This window comes from Macaca fascicularis, chromosome 5 (assembly GCF_037993035.2).
Source record: "Macaca fascicularis isolate 582-1 chromosome 5, T2T-MFA8v1.1".
Taxonomy (NCBI): Eukaryota; Metazoa; Chordata; class Mammalia; order Primates; family Cercopithecidae; genus Macaca; species Macaca fascicularis.
The window spans coordinates 110,910,782-110,927,000 of NC_088379.1; the positions used below are offsets into that span (position 1 = coordinate 110,910,782).

Below are 16,219 nucleotides of genomic sequence, written 5' to 3' on the forward strand. Positions count from 1 at the left end.
TTCATCATGTTGGCTATGCATGTCTCGAACTCCTGACCTCAAGTGATCCACCCACCTTGGCCTCCCAAAGTGCTGGGATTGCAGGCATGAGCTCGGCTTCATGATCCAAAATAGCCTCATTAAGCTTCTCTTTCAAAACATGTGTATAAGCCTGTGAGTCATCACTGTATTTATTCCTGAATATTATCATATTGGAGACTTTTCAAAGCTGAACAAAGCCAGAATTATTGGCTACTGAGGAACTATATTCTAGCAAGAGACTATTCTATTTGTTGGGGATCACCTCCTTTTACTAAAGGGGACTGTTTTGGGCAAATAAAACTAGAATTCATGGTTTCTCCTTGATAGTTTGCCAGCTTGATTCCCAGCCAGCCAGATAACTGCTGATAGTGACACTCATGTCCTCTAGGACTTCCAATCTTGTGCCAGCTCAGAGAAGGAAATCCCCCTAGAACTGCTCACATCATTCCCAGAACCACAAGCACCACCTTGGTATAGTTAAAAATGTGATACCAACTCAAATTCTGATAAAAAACAAGTACTATAAAGCTGAATAAAGATATATTTTTTACTTTTGAAGTTTTGTTTTACTATTTTAAACAGAAAACAGAAGGCAAAAACTCCTCTGCCTTCCTCAGTGTTTGGTTTATCAGTTGCTGAACTCAGATTTAAGAGTCTAATCATATACAGGAATAACCCTCTTCTAATCTTAATAATGTTTCTTTGATCATTTCTTTCAAAAGAAAAATAAAATAGCCTATTGACTCCAACCCTGACCTCCTGTACTTCACCTGCCTGATGAATATGTCTTTGGAATACTAAGGTTTTTCAAATACATCATGTCGAGAATTTATTTTGTCATTTCAGATTCCTTTCTAGAATTATCTATTTATCTGATTAATACCATCATTCTTCCAGACAACCAAACTCAAAAGCTTTATCACTATAATTGAATCATTCTTTTTTCTCCCTACATTTAAAATGTTACTAAATGTCATTCATTTCTTTATCAGTAATATTTCTGTTTGATCATTTTATTTCATTTATTCTGCCACCCTCTTATTCCAACTATCACTTATACTTGAGTACTGCAATAAGCCAATATCTTGCATATGATTATTTATAACGCCTAAATCTTCTACCACTTCACACTCACTGGGATGGATATAATTTTTAAAACATACAATAACAGATGTTAGTGAGGATGTGGAAACATTGGAACCCTGACACATTGCTAGTAGAATGTAAAAAGGTGCAGCCACTTTGCAAAACAGCTTGGCCGTTCATCAAAAGATTAAGTATGGAATTACCATAAGACCCAGTAGTTTCACTCTTACGGATTCCACTCTCAAGAGAATTGAAAACATATGCCCACACAACAACTTATAAACATTATATATCCATGTTTGTTGCAGCATTATTCACGATAACCTAAAGGTAGAAGCAACCCAAATGCTTACAGATGGATTAATGGATAAACAGAATGTGGTATAGACATACAATGGACTATTAAAGAGGGAGAAAATTCTCACACATGCGAGAAAATGGATGGATCTTGTATACCTTATGCTAAGCGGAATAAGCCAATCACACAAGGAAAAATATTATATGATTCCACTTGCATGAGGTACTTAGAATTGTCAAATTCATAGAGGCATACAGTAGAATAATGATTGCCAGGGCCTAGGAGGAGGAGCAAATAGGAAGTTATTGTTTAATGAGCATAGAATTTCTGTTTAGGAAGATGAAGAAGTTCTGGAGATGGGTGGCAGTGATGGTTGCACAGCAATGTGAATGTACTTAATGCCACAGAATAGTATACTTAAATATGGTTTGAATGGCAAACTTTATGTTACATATATTTTATCACAATTTAAAAGTTTGAAGTGAATATCCAAAGAAGCATTATTTATGAGGCTAAAAGTAGAAGTAACCCAAAAGTCCATCATTGATAGCTAAAGGAAATATGGTATATCAATACAATAGAATATTAGTCATAAAAAGGAATAAAGTACAGACCCATGCTACAACACAGATAAACCTTAAAAACATTAAGTGAAAGAAACCAGACATAAAAGGCCAAATTTTGTATAATTTCATATATATAAAGTCGTTCAAAATAGGAAAACCCATAGAGACTGAAAGTTGATTAGTGGTCACCAAGGCCCAGGGGAGGAATGAATGAAAACTGGCTTCTAATGGGTACTGGGTTTTTTGGGGGGAAGGTGACAGAGTGATGAAAATATTGTAGAATTTGATAGTAATGATACGTGACAGTGGCATAATTTTTTTAATATAGTAAAACCCACTGACTCATATTCTTTACAAGGATGTATTTTATGGTATGTGAATTATATCTCAAAACACCCCTTAAATCTTAACATATGACTTTTATGATGCCATGGTTCTAAAAAAACAACATGTCCCAGTCTCAGCTTACTATTTCTAGGCATGTGACTTTGAGAAAAAATTAAGAGACCTCGCTTCTTACTCTGTAAAATGGGAGTAATAATGATGATGATAATGATGATAATGATCTCACCAGAATTTTTTGAGTGGTAAATGAGGTAACACATGTAGTGCATCTAGAATAGTGTCTAGCATTTACCAAGAACCCCTGGAACCTGAGCTTCAACAGCTTCCAATACTATTCCAGATACTATTTCAGGATATTCCAGTACTGTTTCCATATATTCAGGAAAATGGACCAACTCCTTTAGCCATTTTATCAAAACTCTTTAGATTCTGTTTCAAATCGGTCTTTCCAAATTCTTCTTATGCGTCTTTGTAGACACTCTGCAGTCAGAGAGAGCTTTTTAATCTCCTCCAATTTGCTGCAGCTGTATCTTTGCCTCAAAACAATGCTTTCTCCCTGTTCCTCTTTTCTCACTGCCCTTGGAACTCAGTGAACTTCTCTTATGTTTTTAACCTACTCCCTTGTTTCAGTGCATAGTCATTTCCACTTATTTGTAGCACCCAATGTTTTTACTACATCTTTGCCAATTAAGTCTTACTTGGGTTATGTTTTTAAAGGAGGTATCTTATTGGGTGGTCCTTTTAAAGTATATATCCAGTCTCTCCAGCTAAATTAAAACCCTTGAGCACAGAGACCACATGTTATAATGTTTTACCTTTTCCATTGCACTTAGCATATTACCTTGACATGGCATATACTGAATGAATACTTGCTATTTATGAGTTTAGTTAGTGCCACATCTTATGAAGTACAGGGACTTAATGATTCTCAATCCTGACTTCATCTTAAAGTCACCTGGAGAAAAAAGTTTCCTCTTAGCTCAACAAGTCAGAATCTCAGCAAAATCCTCAGCTTCGTACCTAGGTGATACTCTTGTGAGCCACACTGTGAACCACTGTATTCAACAGATGAAGTAATATAAGCCACTGGCCTTAAGCTTCATTGATTATTGCGGTGAAGATGTGAAGACTAAAGATGCTTTAGGCATTTCAAATGCTCTACAAATATTAGAATTTTATTATGGTACATTTAAGAGTGTCATTGCTTTGAGAAAGATCCTCTAAGTTTTTTAACAGCCACTGTGTAATGGAAATATCCAATTATAGGTATCTAAAACCTTTAAAACTCTTTATATCAGGTGTATATACCCTGTTCCTTTTTGCTAACTTAAAAATGTTCAAACTCTGTCTTCTCTAGGCTGGCAAACATTCAGCAGCACACCCTCTCAAGATTGTTTACTTGCCTTTGCTCCTGTTGAGTTACGACGCTTGGATGCAGGAGATGGGCTCAGCAGCAGCCAACAGGACATGATCCAGGAAGAGCAGTAAGGGACTGAGCTGCTGGTAAGACAGTGGAGACAGTTGACGCTTGTTTGTCAAGTATAAATTTATTCCTAATTTAATGGTTAATCTCTCTCCCAAACTTCAACTCCAAGTCACCCTACACCCTCTCAAATATTTTCTTTGTTGTCTATGCTTATGACACATGGATTAGATTGTTAAAATTTGTGAATTTGCTAAAGTGATGTGCTGACTTATGTATAGCTGTATTTTTCTGGAGATAGATTTTTATCAATTCTCAATGTCTATGGAGTTTTTAAAAAGAGGTAAGGATTATTCAAATAGAACTATAAACATGAGAAAATGTGATATCTATAACCAGTTGTTACAGTATTTATCTCCTCCATTTTGATTCACTTGTAACCACTTTGTCTGAATCTTGTTAAGGACCAAATAAATGGTATTTGTGGTTACTTGCTGGCCTGACAAGTGAGTACCTCCTGCATCTGGCTAGTCAGTCGTGTGACAATTGGGTGCCATAGAACTAGCAGAGAACTAAATTATGGAATGGCAGATCTCAGGAACAACTATGTGATTTTACATATGGTTTGTTTTTAATAGATAGAGACAGAGTCTGGCTATGTTGCTTAGGCAGCTCTCAAACTCCTGGGTTCAAGCCATCATCCTGCCTTAGCCTCTTAAGGAGCTGGGATTACAGGTGCATGCCCCCAGGTCCAGTTCATATGGTTTTCTGAAAGTACAAAAGAAAGAGGGAGACACAAAATACTTTTTAAAATCATGTTCTTATAATTATCTTAATAAAAATCAATTTGCTCTGAATGCCATGACCTGCTGAGTGTCCCAACCTAAGGGTTGCCAGACCATTTTCTCATATATGCATGTGTAGAGGTAGGGAACTAATATATTTTTGTCTAAAATGTTTAAAATGAAGATGAGACTGAATTGTACAATATATAATTTTGCCTGTGCTACATAAGCCAGTTAAAATTATAGAGACATTGCAGGAAAGAATCTGGATTAGGTAGAAAAAAGGAAGAATTAGGCTTTTTTTTTTTTTTTTTTTGGTCTATAACCCTTTTAGTAGGTAATTGAGCTTCAGTTTCACTACATCTTGTTTATGCATTCAGCATAACAAATATTCTAATAAGCCTTTATAGCTCTAATCTCTGCCTTACTGCAGACACCTGAGGATATAAGTATCCACTCTGCCACTTGATATTTCTTAGAGACTGTCCTGGTGCTGAGAAATTCTTTCCAGGGTGTCCTCGGTTAAACTCCCATGATTCCTGGATGTTGCCATTTTCAAGACACAGGGCAAGTGCATCTGTCTAGATTACCTCTCTACCCTGGGAATTTTAAGTCACTCTGTGAGGGAAAGAGAACTCAGTATAGTAGTAACTCTCAGAATGAAAATTTTCCCCTTGCATGTTAATATTTTTAGAGTAATCATTGTCACTGAAAATAGACTTCCTCTTTCCCCTCTCATGCTGGAAAATGTTAGGTAATTATGAATAAAGCATTCTTTACTTTCCCCCTCCTCCCTTGATGATTGCTTTACCTCACTCTGTGAGAACTGTGACTACTCATTCTGCTCTTGTCTTTTACATGAGAACTGAGAACTCATTTTTAAGATGGAATTTTTACTCCTTAATGAAGTCATAACATTAGTCAGAAGATTTTCTCTTCTTGAACGTTAAGCCTGGGTAAGGAATAAAGTGCAGAAGTTTATGGAACATTATAAGATAACTTACACAAAAAAGAGGACAACAAATTAAAGTATTAGCCACTGGGGGAAAAGGTTTTACAGGTAGCTGTCTGAGGAGTTCTTCCCTCATATCTCCTCAAAAATCTTGTTTTGCATTTAGTTTTTTACAGTTGGATAAGCTCAGCCTTTGACATATTTTCAATAGCAAATAAGCCTAGAGTTTATTTTTAGTACATTTATTAAGAATGTGTTCTTGGGAAAATTATTTAACCTTTGTAAGCCCTGCTTTATATGGCAAAGAAGAAAGTAGGTAATAATAGATAATAACAGGATTATTTTATGCATTACCTGTACATTGCCCAACATATAGTAAGTTCTTAATTGTATATTAGTATTTGTTTTGTTATTAACCACTTTTATTAATGTTGCTTTCAGTTTTTAAAATATGAATTCATTCAAAAATATTTCTTGAGCACCTGCCAAATACCAGGCACTCTTCTAGGAACTAGAGTGGCATTAATGAGCAAAAGAGACAAAAATCTCTTCCCTTGTTGAGCTTAGAATCTATTAGAGTAAGAGACAGACACACTACAGAATAAAATGTGTAATATACTAAATACCAGGAAGTTGTAAGTATAAAAATATAAAAGAGAAAAAGGAAATTGAGTGCAGGGTTAGGTAGTAATTGAAGATATAGTAGTCAAGTAAGGCAGCTTCAAGAGAAGATTATATCTTAAATAAAAATCTGATAACGGTATAGAAACCGTAAAGTTATCTGAAGGAATTGCAGGTAGTGGAGAAGAGCCAGAAAGACCTGGAGTAGTAAAAGGTTTCATGCAGAGTGATTTAAAAAGAATCACGGTATTTTATACATCAGTAAGTAAATACACTTAAGTAAGTGATATGGACAAGAACTTTGGAAGTTGAATAGCAAGGTCCATCTGGACTATAAGAGAGGAGGCTTCACAAAGGAAGGTGACCGGGCATGGCCTGGATCCTGAAGGATAGGAAGAATTGGCATCGATAACAAAGAATGACATCCCAGTGGAGAGAAGTGGAGGGGAAACAGCATGAAATGGAGTGAAATGAGAATGTTGGCTTTTTGGGCAGGAATGGGCCAGGCACAGGGCAAGTGGGAAGCAGGAAAAAAGCGACATTGTATAGAGTTCATGTTGGCAAATAGAGAGAAGATGGAAGAGCAGGGTAAGGCCAAATTTTGTAAAATCCTCAAGTCAAGCTAAAGATTACTGCATGCTATCCTGAAAATATTGAGGAACAGTTAGAGCAGATGAGTACAAAGGTGAATTCTTGTATTTAGCAATATCATTATTTTTACAAATTTAAACAAATAAGGAAACGGAGGCATAGTTGCAGTAATTTAGGAGATAAATTGAAAGTGGATTTTGATAAGAGAGAAGGGAAGATAGATTTTATATATTTTAAGGAAAAATCATGAGGATTTATTTGCTGACTGCACATGAGAGATAAAAAAGAGGAGTCAAAGATTTCTCTAAAATTTTCAAAATGATTGATTACATGGTGGTATTAAAAGAAATAGGGAAGTTGGGACATATGAGTTTGAATTCAGCGTGAGTCAGTTAAGACAATCAGATGCAGATATTCTTAAGGCAACTAAAGTTCATTTGATATTTGTCATATAGGCTAAATTAAGTTTCTAAGAGTTGTTTTTACTATGCATTAAATCCATGTAATACTAACATAGTACAAAAATTGTTTGCTATCCAAATTTTATATTTTTATGACAAGTTGGAGAGACAGAGAATCAAAACATTATTGATTGGGAACCATTAGACATCAGCTAATCCAATTAGTTCATTTTGTGGAAAGAAAAAGGATACCCAGAGATGTTACATGACTTTATAGCCATGCCTCTAGCTATTACATAACTTAGTCTAGCCCAGGTCTTCATATTGAGACTCTCCTCCTGCTGTCTATAAAAAGTATTCATGATTTGTATTTTGCCAGCTTGCTTGTGGAGAATAGGATTAGAAGGCTTGACTTGCCTGTTAGCGAGCTCTCTTGTAGCCGTTTTTCTAATTAACATAGACACATTTTATCCTTTCTCATGAAACAGATCTAACTTGTATAGAAGCTTGAGTCTTCTTGATTTAATTAATCGCTTTCTCCCACCTGTAGTCATTGTTGAAGTTTCCTGATTTGCCATGTTATCTTTTTATCTCTTCAGTAGTTTAAGGAGGAATAGCATTTCTAATGTACTATTTTTCTGTTTATCTTTCAGAAGAAAAATGATTTTTCTTATTGGCCCAAAAAACCATCACCCTACGGGAAATAAATCACACTCTTTGCTTGATTTTCCTGATCTGGCTCGTGATTTCTCTTCAAATTTAGGTCAATACTTAGACTTTAAGACTTCATTGTTACTTCCTTACAAGTCATTCTTATGAACTAAAATCCATAGTCATTGTTTTAACAAGCCTGAGCAGTTTATTCTTTGAGTCACGGGATTGTAAAAGAAAAAATAGGCCTTAAAGATCATCTAATACAGTGCTCTTCAAACCGTACTCTTCAATTTTTCTACTACTCATCAGTTGTTTTTTATTCTAATAAAATATAATTACCTAGCAAGTGAGCAGACATATATTTACAGTAGCTTTACAATTCTTTATACACTTCTTTACTCTCTCCATTACACATGCCACATGGTATGATGCAAGTCATAACTCAACTATGGGAAGCAAAACCACTCTTATATACGGTGTCTTGCATATATTTTAAGCCCAGAGTCATATCAGTAGTCTCTGTGTCCCAGGAGACTGAATTAAACAAGACTGTTGACATTCTTGTGGCATTTATCTGACAACCTTGGCAATCCCTAAATTCACAAATAGCTGTATAGCATTTTTTGCATTTGATGCATATCCACATATGATGTGTCCTTTGATTTTAGAACACGTAAAGCATGCTAAAATAGATTGCACCTTATGAAAGTCATTTTCACTATTCTTGTGTTTCAGTTTCCTCATCAAAAGGTGAAATATCAGGTGCCTCTATTGATCTCGGGATCTTTTAAGCAGAAATGGAAGAGTCTTGGTGAAAACAGCTTGTATTCTGAAAGAAAATTGTAGTGTAAATACAGGCACTAAAAACATTTATTCATCTTTACAGATGCTAATCTGACCAGACATTTTTCTCAAAATGTGAAAATAGTATGGATTTTCTTAGCTCATTTAATATTGAAAAGACTAGAAAAACAAGTAATGATGCTCTAGAAGAATCTATGATCATATAATTACAGTTGTCCTTCAGTATCTATGGGAGATTGGTTCCAGGACCCCCCATGGATATCAAAATCTGTGGATCCTCAAGTCTCTTATATAAAATAGTGCAGTGTTTGCACGTAATTTACATATACCCTCCCATATACTTTGAATCATCTCTTGATTATTTATGTTACTACAATGTGAATGCTATGTAAGTAGTTATTATACCGTATTGTTTAGGAAATACTGACAAGAAAACTAATCTGTACATGTTCAGTACAAACACAACAATCCATTTTGTTTTCTGAGTATTTTGATCTGTGATTGACTGAATCCACAGATGCTAGAATCCATGAATACCCATGCAGGGCTGACTATAATGTTGTCTATGTGTGTAGCAATTTTGTAAATCTCAACCAAGGACATGTATAGTCCTTGAATCTTGGTTGGAGTCATGGGGACTTTTCTTAAAATACTTGGACCATCTTCTCAAGATCTTGACTCCTACCCCCACTTGCACACGTGCACATACTTGTGCACACTCACACACAATACCCTTCCTTAACTGCTGCTCACCAGCTTGCTTCCTGTTGCATTGAGAGCATTCAGCTTGTAGACCAAGAACTTCTACCATTTTTTTCCACTTTTACCCAAAAACCCAGTTTAGACATGCCCATTCTTTTCACTCTTCAGAGTCATCTCACCACTTCCAAAAATTATTTCCTGATTGTTCCCTCTGCCTCTGTTCTTTTTTTTTTTTTTCTGATGATCAGTTTAAAGTACCTGTATGTTCATTCTTAAGTGCAAATCTGACCATCTACACCCCTTCTTAATATCCCTTCTTTTATGGATACCTATTTCAAACTTTATTAAAGGAGTGGAAGCTTCCCCCTCCCCACCTCGCCACTTGAAGTTTGCAGTTAAAATGGAGTTTATCTGTTTAATGCAAAGATAGATGTGATGTAGAATTCTTGGGGACACCTACTTACCCCTCTTCAGAGTGGCCCTGAACAGCTCTGTGAACCCAGGAATCTGAAGAACTCAGTACAGAAAACCATCAGCCTACAGAAAGTAGATCAAACTCTATGCTTGATATTCCTGATCTGGCTCCTGGTCAAATTCTCGTCTTCAAATTCCTCCTTACTATAGTGTTCCTTCAGATTTGTAAATCTTTACCATGACATCATATTTCACACATCTGAGCCTTTGTACCACTGTTCCTCTTCTCATGAACTGCCCTTTTCTCTTAATGACACAGCTCAGATTTCTCGTAAGGGAAGCTTCATATTTGTTGTGGCACTGTTGTTCCTCAGACATCCCACGTACTGTAATCATTTGTTTGTGCTTGTCTCCTCTTTAGATTCTGAAATTCCTAGGACAAAGGCTGCATCTTGTCTTCTTATTCCTAATATTTTACACAGTATCTGGTTACATAGTAGGCATTCAGTCATACAATTTAAAAGAACAGGTTGACTTTGTGATCTTTTTCATATGTTTTATTTTCCCTCTCCCCCTACTGGCAGCTTCTTCCTACTTGTTAAAATAGATACAGCACTTGCCCATTAAGTGGAGGGAAGAGGTGTGGGAGTTGAGTAGTTGGAACTTCAAGTGTCAAAACATGATAATCTCATTTGCAAAGTTACATTATATCAGAGCTTGAACCTCAGAGATACTTAATTGTAAGTAACACTTGTGGAACATTTGATACCTATGTTTTTTTTCCCTGAAGTATCCTATCAAAATTAAATGTGTTGCAGTTGAGATTTGTGAGGTTTTAGCTATTTGGAGACTTTAGGGATGTGTTTAGTGTTCTAATTCTAATAGTATTGATGAACATAAATGTTTCACTGTAGAAAGAGAAATTTGAGAGCTGTTGTGAATGATATTTGATGTCTATTGGGTGATAATTTTTGGTGACTAAACATGCGCAAGAGCTTAGTGAGAAATACATGAGTACAGAAAATATTTTGAAAATTATGACAAGTTTAATTGATTATAGATTATCTTATCGAGCAGTTTTTGGTTGTGTTCTGTTTTTCACTGTCAGAGAAGCAGAAAGTGGTCAGTGGACTTTAGAATGTAGGCTCTTGTAGGAGGCCATATGTTGGAGATTGCTGTCCAGGTGCATTGTGATGTGGCTGAGAATGGGTGCAGGCTTGCAGGGACAAACTAATATGATAGATCTTGAGAGAGCATTTTAGGAAAGACCTCTAAGCTTTAGGTTCCCTGACCCAAAGAGTAAAAAGTGATTCTTAATATCCATAGCTGTAGAGGAAAGTAAATACACTTCCCACATCAAATTTAGAATTGAATATTTAGGCATTTCAAGTGTATTTAATTTAGAACAAAATGAAATCATATATTCATTAATGAAATGTAAAACCAGATGGCCTCTGAAAAGTTTTTCCCTTTACTCACTTTCAGACTTTAAGGCAAGGAAGAGTAGTTTTCTTTGTTTTTTAATTTATATTTTAATTGTCCCTTTCTGTTTTTCCAAAAGCTTTATTTGTTGAAAGTGAGTCACGTTGTAGACATTTGAAAAATTAGAATTACTATGATGTTTATTCTATTAGTAAGTCTTCCTAGAGTAGCAAGATGGAAAAGCATCTCTGAATTCCTACATAGTAAAGTATTTAATAAATGTTTTTTTGGGCCAGGCGCGGTGGTTCATGCCTGTAATCCCAGCAATTTGGGAGGCCAAGGTAGGTGGATCACCTAAAGTCAGGAGTTTGAGACCAGCCTGACCAATATGGTGAAACCCTGTCTCTACTAAAAATACAAAATTAGCCGGGGGTGGTGGCGCATGCCTGTAATCCCATCTACTCGGAAGGCTGAGGCAGGAGAATCGCTTGAACTCAGTAGGTGGAGGTTGCAGTGAGCCAAGATTGTGTCATTGCACTCCAGCTTGGGCAACAAGAGTGAAACTCTGTCTCAAAAAGAAAATAAATATATTAATAAATGCTTTTTGATTTAATGAAGGTGCCATTGTCCTATGAAAAGGAAAATAATATCAAAATATATAAAACTTAGCTTTTAATAATGATATGGAAGATATTTCTCTTAATTAACCTAAGTCAGAAACTAAAATATGTTCTAAAATGCTAACATCAAATATTTGAGACCAGTTAAAGGAGACAGAAGGAAGTTATGGAGAAGGAAGCAGTAGCCAGAAAATAAGGGCACGAGAATATTTTCTAAATTTATGAGAATAAAAATGTTTACAAAATTGCTATTATTATCATCTGGAAAAAAATATGCATTGTAGCCTGAAAAAATGAACATTCCCTTTCCATACCACGCAGGAACCTTCTTTACTGCATTCCTAAGAGGACTAGTCTAGCACCTAACTGGATACTTGTGGTAATAATTGGGAATTCACTGATTCGGTACATCAGTGTGGGAGTCCAGTAGTTGGAACTTCAAGTGTCAAAACATGATAATGTTATTTGGAAAGTTACACTATGTTAGAGCTTGAACCTCAGAGATACTTAATTATAATTAACACTTGTAGAACATTTGATATTTACTTTTTTTTCCCCCTAAAGTATCCTACCAAAATTAAATGTGTTGCCGTTGAGAGTTGCAGAGAGAGTTTTAGCTATTTGGAGACTTTACGGATATGTTTAGTGTTCTAATTCCAATAGTATTGATGAACATAAATATTTTACTGTAGAAAGAGAAGTTTGAGAGCAAGTTGAGCAAGAATCTGTCACTCTAGGTATTCTACTCTTTATTAAAGAATTTTAGATTCATTTATAACTTATTGGTCCCTTAAATATTAAAGTTTGGTGTTTGGTATCTTAAACATGATCATATCCTTATAGAGCTCTCTTCTAATTGCCTGGATACTGCACATCTATTAATACAGTCCCAAAGCACACTTGCTTTTTTGATAGTAAGAGCATACGATTTAATCACATTGAAGTTACAGTCTGCAAAAGTGTTTGTCTTTTTTCCAGGCAGGCAGCTGATAAATGAGTCTCTTCTATCCTTCACTTTGTGACTGTGATTTTCTAAATAAATGTTGGAGATTTTAACTTATAATTTATTAATTTACATCTTGTAACTTCAAGTTCCTCCTTTAAGTCTAAGGAAATTTATGGAAATCTTTTTCCATACCATCGAGTGGCTTATTTCTTTTTAACTTTTTTTCCCTTAAGTTCAGGAGTGCATGTACAGGTTTGTTGCATAGGCAACCCTGGGTCATGGGAGTTTGTTGTACAGGTTATTTCATCACCCAGGTATTAAGCCTAGTACCCATTAGTGATTTTTCCTGATCGTCTCCCTCCTCCCACCCTCCACCCTCCGATAGGCCTCAAGTGTCTTGTTCTCCTCTCTGTGTCCATGTGTTATCGTCATTTAACTCCCACTTATAAGTGAGAACATGCAGTATTTGGTTTTCTGTTCCTGTGTTAGTTTGCTATGGATAATGGCCTCCAGCTCCATCCATGTCCCTGCAAAAACATGATCTCATTCTCTTATATGGCTGCATGGTGTTCCATGGTGTATATATAACAGTTTTTTTTTTTTTTTTTTATCCAGTCTATTATTGATGGGCATTTAGGTTGATTCCATGTCTTTGCTATTGTGAATAGTGCTGCAGTGAACATATGTGTACATGTGCCTTTATAATAGAACCATTTTTTTTCCTTTGCTATATACCCAGTAATGGAGTTGCTGGTTGAATAGTATTTCTGTCTCGAGGTCTTTGAGGAATCACTACACTGTCTTCCACAATGGTTGAACTAATTTACATTCCCACCAACAGCATATAAGTGTTCCTTTTTCTCCACAACCTCACTAACATCTGCTATTTTTTCACTTTTTAATAATAGCCATCCTGACTGGTGTGAGATGGTATGTCATTGTGGTTTTGATTTGCATTTCTTTAAAGATCAGTGATGTTGACCTTTATTTCACATGTTTGTTGGCTGCATGTATGTCTTCTTTTGTAAAGTGTCTGTTCGTGTCCTTTGCCCACTTTTTCATGGGAAAATTTGGGTTTTTTTCCTGTAAATTTAAGATCCTTATAGATGCTGGATACTAGACTTTTGTCAGATGCATAAATTGCAAATTTTTTTCTCCCATTCTGTAGGTTGTCTGTTTTCTCTGTTGATAGTTTATTCTGCTGTGAAGAATCTCTTTAGTTTAATTAGATCCGATTTATGAATTTTTGCTATGAACTGAGTCTGATATGAGCATGTTTAATTTTAACTCCCAGGTCTTTTTGTTTGTTGGTTTGTTTGTTTGTTTTTGGAGATGGAGTCTCACGCTGTCACCTGTCTGGAGTACAGTGGTGCAATCTTGCGTCACTGCAACCTCCGCCTCCCGGGTTCAAGCAATTCTCCTGCCTCAGCCTCCTGAGTAGCTGGGACTACAGGCATGCACCACCACTCCCAGCTAATTTTTGTGTTTTTAGTAGAGACCGAGTTTCACCATGTTGTCCAGGGTGGTCTCTATCTCTTGATCTCGTGATCTGCCCACCTCGGCCTCCCAAAGTGATGGGATTGCAGGCATGAGCCACCATGTCCGGCCCCAGGTCATACTTTTATTCAAAATGAGAAAAAAAGATTGACTTCACTGGAGCGCTTATGTCTTGTTCTATATTTAAGTTTATATTCTTGAGATTATTACATCTTTTTGACAATACCACAATTGAAATCCATGTTGTTGAATCCTTCAACCCCTTGAGGACTGAGAATTCCCTTTAATGATATGTCTGAATCATTTAAATTCTTTTAAATCAAGAGTTCAATTTAGAAATATTATATTTGATACATTTTTTAAAGCTGGATAAATTAACTTATTAAACAAAATTACCTCTTCTTCAAAAAAAGGCATCACTTCCCCCACCAGATGTGTAATTTAGGAATTGTTTTCTATTGGAGTGGTTCATGCTTATATATTTTAGTTGCTCTAATGCAAGGTGTTTCCTAAAAAGTTTAAGGAAAGTATAACTTTATTTTCATGTATGATAGTAAATAATACAGTCGATGTGAGACAAAACAAAAGATTTAAAAGACTGTAAATAGGGGGTGCATTTGTGCTATGCTTGTTTTTGTTCCCATTTCAGTGCTCAATTACTGTAGCTTTTAATAAATAAAATTATCAGTTGCTAACATTTAAATCAAACAGTTCCATAAGTGGAAGTATTGCTTATTTGTTAGAGTTGTGTTTTTTTAAACTTAACATTACTGAGGGGTTTTAAGGACTGCTAATTATAGATTGTACTAAGCAAAGTATAAAGTAATAGAAGGTTACTAAGTTGAGGCTAGAATTCAATTGCCAATATAGTTAAAATGGTATCATTAGTGGAACATCTTCATCCAGGACCTTTTTTTTTTTAAGACAGGGTTTCACTCCTGTTGGCCAGGCTGCAGTACAGTGGCTTGATTGAGGCTCACTGCAGCCTCAACTTCCTGGGCTCAGGTGATCCTCCCACCTCAGCTTCCAGCGTAGCTGAGACCACAGGTGCATGCCATCATCCCTGGCTAATTTTTTGTATTTTTTGTAGAGATGGGGTTTTGCCATGTTGCCCAGGCTGTTCACAAACTCCTGGCCTCAAGCGATCCACCTGCCTCGGCCTCCCAAAGTCCTGGAATTATGGGAATGAGCTGCCACACCTGGCCTATCCAGAATCTTTAGATTACCAACTTCTGTCCTCCAGGTTTTCATGCACTTGGAAATTTCTGCGTATTTTTAGAGGTAAGACCCGTCCTCACCTTCTTCCTAATCCTTGATATATTATGAACACAGATATATATCCAATTAACTAGTTCCCTGAGTTACAAATATATTTAAACATACTTTAACTTATTATGGAAGCCTTACAAAAACTGTGGATAAATAACATATATTTATCTTAATGAATAACTGATGCTGAAAATAATGTGAATGTCAAATTAGTTCTGTTTTTTTCTAACCCTCACCTTTGAAAAGCCTGAGCCTCTGAGAGATGAGATGACTGCTCTAAAGTGAAGCCAAGTGAAGCTACGTACTACCCTAAAAAAATCTGTAAATCACAATTTTATTTTTTAATCTTTTTCCATAACTTATTACATTTTTATTGAACAAATACAGGAAACAGTTTTAAATTACTCATTGCTCTTGAATACATTGGTGATTATTTTCCTCCTCTGAAATTCTGTTTTCCTTAAAGGCAGTCGATTTTTGACCTATTCTAAATGATGCTTATTATTTTTAGTAACATCATAACTTCAGTGGCCACAGTGAGCCCTCATTCTGCAGCATATGCCTACTTTTCATATCAGGCCTGCCTTTTGTTCATTATTTATAATTTAATGAAAAGAAAGTACTACTCTTTCCATAGTTTTGTAATGGAATTGCTGTCAAAAAAGTAGTGGATGCACTATGTTATAAAGATTTCATTGTGGAAACATGAAATGGCAGTTAACTATATAACAGGCAAAATAAAAACAGGAAATGTAAACATTTCCTGGAACAGGGCAGAGTATGAGTAAATAAGGTATCAAAT

The 16,219-nt window shown here is 35.8% G+C and overlaps 1 protein-coding gene across 9 annotated transcripts in view; it reads left to right on the forward strand.

The window, feature by feature from the left end:
• Positions 1-16,219, forward strand: part of TET2 (tet methylcytosine dioxygenase 2) — a 132,598-nt gene that overhangs the window by 40,873 nt on the left and 75,506 nt on the right. For 8 of the 9 annotated variants that reach the window (XR_012434989.1, XR_012434990.1, XM_045392713.2 and 5 more), the window contains one exon: positions 3,674-3,819. The exons of the other annotated variant lie outside the window; for it this stretch is intronic. The gene's annotated coding sequence lies outside the window, so the exon portion shown is untranslated. The remainder of the gene's footprint in view (positions 1-3,673; positions 3,820-16,219) is intronic. 9 annotated transcript variants of the gene reach the window in all.